Below are 6,000 nucleotides of genomic sequence, written 5' to 3' on the forward strand. Positions count from 1 at the left end.
CCAGGTACAGAAATTGTGTTATCATTAATCTGATAGTTTGAATAATTAGTTCTATTGTCGCGTGGTTACTTCAGGTTGAGTTAGTCAGAGTGATAATGTACTGGCCTAGTCGTTTTATTCCCGTGACACTTACTCAGCAGAAACTCCCCGAAATATTGCGGCTCCGATAGGAAAATAATGAAATCACTTAAACCAAATGACTCTACGTTTCGCGTGATCCTAACCCGAAAAGTTGGAATGTTTTCACAACGAAGAAATAGAAATTTTCCATTTAAAAAAAAAATTCTCGAGACCCTTGTATATTCCTATGCATTGATACAAAAATAAAAATATTTTTTGAAAGAAGTGAATGGTTTCATTGAAAATTCCTTGCGTGCTAGTAATTTCAAGAAAAAATAGTTCACAAATCTACGCGAAGACAACAAAAGCACTATGGCTTTGATTATATAACCCATAACGCATGTATATAGCCTACTGATTTGATTTTGAGAGAGAAAAAGAGAAAGAGATTATACTGAATTCAAATCTGATCGTAATCTATATGTAACACCTGAGATATTTCACATCGCCTATATTTCTTTGGTTATGGGACAAGTCGCCAATTAAACGTTGTAACCTGATCAAATATAGATGGAAATCAGCTAAGCGTTCATTTCCGGCGTGAAATATCGTGAATCAATTGTGTGAACATTTTTCACCGCTCATTTTATCTGTTTCTCACACTGCTGACGTTATAACGTCCATCGTCTGTGACAGTCGGCACAGCATTCATCTCATTTTAACAATTTTTCCAGAATTTAACGTTCTATAGTCTTTCGGAAAATTCTACCCGGCACAACCGACCCCGATAGAAAAACATGGTTTCAGATGATACACCGTTAGTTTTTTGTTTATTGAGTAAACCAGAAGGCCATCAGTATCAGACAAAAACTACCAGGAAACTAAACATATGACTTACGGTTTTATTCTTTCCCTAACTAAAAAACGTTTCCTCCTATTTCACTATTCTAATTAAGAAGATCGCAGAGAACGTCTATGATTTGAAGAAGACAATTTTTGAAAGATTCGCGGAAAAAATAAGTGTGATCTAAACACTTTATCGCGGTAGAAATTCTTAGAATATCAAGTCTAGTAGAGATCAAGTGTATGTGGAACTGAAGATCCTTCTTGAAAAGAGAAAGATTCACCTCCGCGTCTTTACTGCGATATCTCTTTCGTCGTCACACGTGGGCATATATTCTTTACAATATGTTCTCTCATATATCCCACTTTCAGATCTCATAGCCACATTCTAAGAATTCGCCAGTTACCTTGAATCAAATCTTAGACACAAAACTGCTATTTTCTATACATTGTCTATGATTCTCTTTTATGGTAAGATTCTGTAATTTCATATTTTTGTTTTTCTTATTTTTTGTACTCGAGATGAATCAAACGGCGGTTCATTTTTCTTTCCCACCACCGTAAAGCGAACCTTTAAAAAACATTCTGTATTTTCGAGACTTCTTTCATAATATCTGATAGATAAGGCTTGTTATATAGATATCTATATATTGGAATAGTTATTCTGGCATAGGGATTAGTATTCTGCTTGACCGAGGCCAAAGTTTTATGGTCATTCGGGTTTTCGTTTGTGAGTGGTATAAAATGAAGTCGATATCAGCTAGGTTGGATGAGTATGGCTCCAGTCTGAGTTTTTATCAGGGTTATATAGGCTGTTTACAGCCTCTGCGTAATCTATCCTACCGGTATAATACTAGTAGGGAGTTGGGGCCACGCATGAAAATCTGATAAAACATCGAAAGGTGCAAATTGCCGGTTAAGATTTGCTCAGCAGTAGGTTTCGCCGGAACTCATGCGCTGTTTTTTTATATATGGAATAAAAAGTCGATTTCTAGTCACTGGGTTTGTGTCGGTATACCATGGACATGCTTGCACAAGAAAGGTTTATAAACCAGTAAGCATTTTGAAAGGGTCGCTCTGTAAACTCCGGTTCTTGTTAATAAATTACACATTTTTGGCTGATGTTAACTTACAAATTGGTGTAACGATCATTCTATAACTGTTGGCTGGAGGAAGATTCATGTTATGTTTTAACTTGCCGAATAATACGCTAACACGTCCTATCGCGGGATATCATAATTCAGTCATCAGGATTTCGTGTGTATACAACAGGAAACTAATCATTTCAATGATTTGTGTTATCATCAGTCCATGATAAACATATTTATATTTGGCGCAGATTTTTCAATAATTCATTGATAGATGAGGATCCTCTGGTCGGTGAGGAATTGTTTATAATAAATTTAGTCTAAACCCACCACGGACCCCCATTTCTGGATTATTTCAACTATATTTCGTGAAAATTTAAGAAAGCTATGTCGATGAAGAGAGCTTTTCGGTATTGTCACCCATATATTATCATCTACCACCCGGCATGCTGTCGGCCAAAGTGTAGGCCAATGCAGCGGTCCCCCTTTGTTGGCATACGTTCTAGCTCTACCATACCGGAATAGTTACAGAAAGTTGTGTTTCTGTTGTTGATCACGGCAGTTGTATCAGTATTTTGTCAACACCTCTAAAACTGGATGAGAAGTTATAGCACCGATAACCGATCTCTGAATGAAGCAGGTGCATCCGTACCACAACTCAGGATCTACATTATAATGCGATGTAATGCACTCGATTTTACGCGTAGCAAATTTGTACCCGATCACTGTCAATCCGGGCGGGCAAATAAGTTATTATGAAAATGATAATTAAAAGACTGATATATTTGAGAGAAAAACCGAAGCATTCGTTGCCCTTAGAAATATCTATAATTCATGAAAACATGTTTAGGTGTTGCTTATTCTAATCTATTTCATATTATTGCTGAATGCTGAATTATGATCTCGATTGTTTAATGATTCTAACGATACAATTTGCGTGGCTTCGTTTAACACTGTTTCGCATGAAGTATGCGTCATGGTGGTTACAGTCAAACTGCAGAAATCCTTTCAACTATCTATACGTGAATTATTAACCAAGATGAGGTTTATACTTGTCATCTGATCAGACGAGATTTTCTTGTACATTGCGTTTCACATTCCCCATTTTTTTCTAAATTCGGGATGGGAGCGAGATCGGCAACAAAGAACTGCAGAATCCGTAACTATTGGTTACTAAAGGATGCGTAAAACACGATACATTTCCTTGTGGTCAAGCTTATCTAAGCTTAACCTACATTTATTGAAGAAAAGCTTACTGCAACAGAATATGTGAATACATATTCGAAGTTTTTTTGGTGAAGTTTTGATTGAGTGGTGTATTGTAGACTTTTAAGAATGAGTTTACCAGATCTGAAATCAGAAACAAGCCGGTCTCCTGTCTCATTTTTAGGCTTTTCATTAATCAAGTCTCCAGCATACGATCACAGACGTTGTTGAAGCTGCGGAACTCTTCCACCTCCTACTGATTTCTTTTGACTACCCCACGCTGTTTCTTACGAGTTTTCTCTGTCTGAATTATTTTATAGTCGAATAGGCAACGTTTTAACCGCCACCGGAAAATATTTGAAATGCGATCTTCGGCTCTAATTAATGACGGTAAAGTCGGTGGGTATCTATTGAAAACATGTCTCGAGTTATACAAAATACCCTGTACTATAGCGAGGATAATCTTCATCTATTAATAGCGATAATTAATACGTCATTTTTTCCAAGAAAAATAATTGTTATTTGAGATGTTGTTTGGAAATCTAGAACTTAGAAAATTAGCAGTTTTGTTTGGAAATCTGAAATAATCGTTAGAAATGCGATTGTGTATTGAAGACGTGCTATGCAATAGCCCACGCGACACAAGCGTCAGTAATCAAAAAACGCGAGTTTGCCTAAAAAAACGCGAGTTTGCCTATACATGATATATACACTTAGGCAAATTGTATTAGATTATGTCGTACTATTGTACCTTTTTGATGCAAAGTTGTATGTAGTTGTAAGCAAAACAACAGGTATGCCACGCTACATCGAAAGGGAACCTCAATATTATGCTAGAACTATACTTTGGCAATTCATATTTATCTAGACATTTATGTCAATATCTGTACATGTTGGCGGATGCCAAGATACTTTCGATGGAGCATGGTCTTGGTATTTTTGTGTCACGAGGTTTTGGGTAAAGTTTCCCGAGGGCCAGGTACATTATATTGTTTACATGATTATCGTATCTTGCGATGCCTAATTTTTTTATTGAAATATCGATAACGTTTCATCAAATATACACAACATACTCTATTTTTCGCCTTAGAGAATGTGACCTCAAGAATACCTGCGGAAAATAAGAATTTACATGCATATGCATAACTGTATAATCTTAGATCACCATTTAGATCGTATATCAGGCGCAAAGCATGAGGAAATATACGAATATACCAGAAATTTGTTCCAAAAATTTATTCTTTTTATTTTTCAACTCGGTTGTTATTTTGGCAACAATCGTCTGTTGTGCTGTAACGTATTACGTGTGTTATTGGATGATGTGGAGATGTGATGATGGCCTATTGAGTATTTACCTCAAAATACCCGTGCCTTCTCCACCGGGTTAGTGATATCACCACCTCTACGAATAGACAACTATCTTGCGCACATGGATTTAAACACGTTAACCGTGAAACCTTACCTAGAACTGAGAGTCATAAGATTCCCGTAGGTTTTCGAAATGTTCAAGTCTCTCGTGGTTTTCCAAAGTTAAGGATCATCGTCGGGTCTTCAGCATATTCTAAAATTTATTTCTATTCGTCCGTACATATATCGGTTTCTTCTTTTCTTTCATTGACAGTCGTGTTGTAATGAGATCTATGATGATGAAAAATAACTTAATACATGTATATATTTATCACAAGAAACAAGGATAAGCTGTTGTAAGTCAATTTCATATACCATAACCAGCCGTCTTCCTCTCTCAAGATAATAGAAGTTCAAAAGCTTCACGCGAATGCCAGACATTTATTTCTGTAAATTTCACTGAAAAAACCTCAGACGTGGGATATCATATCCTCTGTAAAATGAAAGATCTCGTATATCAGATTTGTCAGGCGGGAATTAATTTGAGATAAAGTAAATGGATAAACAGCGGTATATCTTGGACACCGATCTTTATTATAGTCTCTATAAAACAACTGCAGACGGTATCATATGACTGGGAAAATTAAAATAGGTATCTGAAAACCGGCGTTTTTATCATTCAACCCTTATCCACAGTCCAGTTTTCCAGTTAACGTATTTCTCTTGCATCATGATGGCTTGATAAAATACGTTAAAGATGATTGAAAAAAAAACCGGAACGAAAATGTGATTAGGAGTACTAACTCCACTAATAAAATCCTCTCATTTATTCATGTATCAGAATTATGACCCCGACTAGCGGTGGATAACTCGTTAGTGAGAATAAGACCTTTTATTCTGCATATATGTTGATCGCAATTTCGGTCAGATTTCAGGGAATTCTACAATTTCCTGAGAAATCTTCAATTCGAATCTTTCTTCTCCGTATATTTCCACTCGTCAAACATAAACTACAAGAGAAGCCGACATACATGGTGGCCCGACGGCATATCAGTGGATTCGTGCAGTTCTACGTTTTATCTCCGTTTGGATAACACATTTCTGAGTGGTGAATTAATTTTAGTTATCGTGCCCATAATACTGATTTATTCTTACTCCCTTCTACTAGAGTAGAGTATTATTGTAGCTGCAGTGTTGGATATCTTTTAAGATATGATACCGCATTTCATTTTCTGAGAGGCTTTTTGGTCGAAGGTTTGGAAAAATTCCCACAAACTGATGCAGGGCAGAATGCATCGAGATTAGGGTTAGTACGTATAATGTCAAATTGCTAAATGAAGAATTCTATCTGAATCTCCATCGATTTCTCTCATAAAATAAATACAGAAGGTTTTTTATGAAGAAAAATTATGTTTGGAATGTTCATTGTTCTATCAGTCGAAAACTCCTGAATACA

Source organism: Tubulanus polymorphus, chromosome 1 (genome assembly GCF_964204645.1).
Source record: "Tubulanus polymorphus chromosome 1, tnTubPoly1.2, whole genome shotgun sequence".
NCBI lineage: Eukaryota > Metazoa > Nemertea > Palaeonemertea > Tubulaniformes > Tubulanidae > Tubulanus > Tubulanus polymorphus.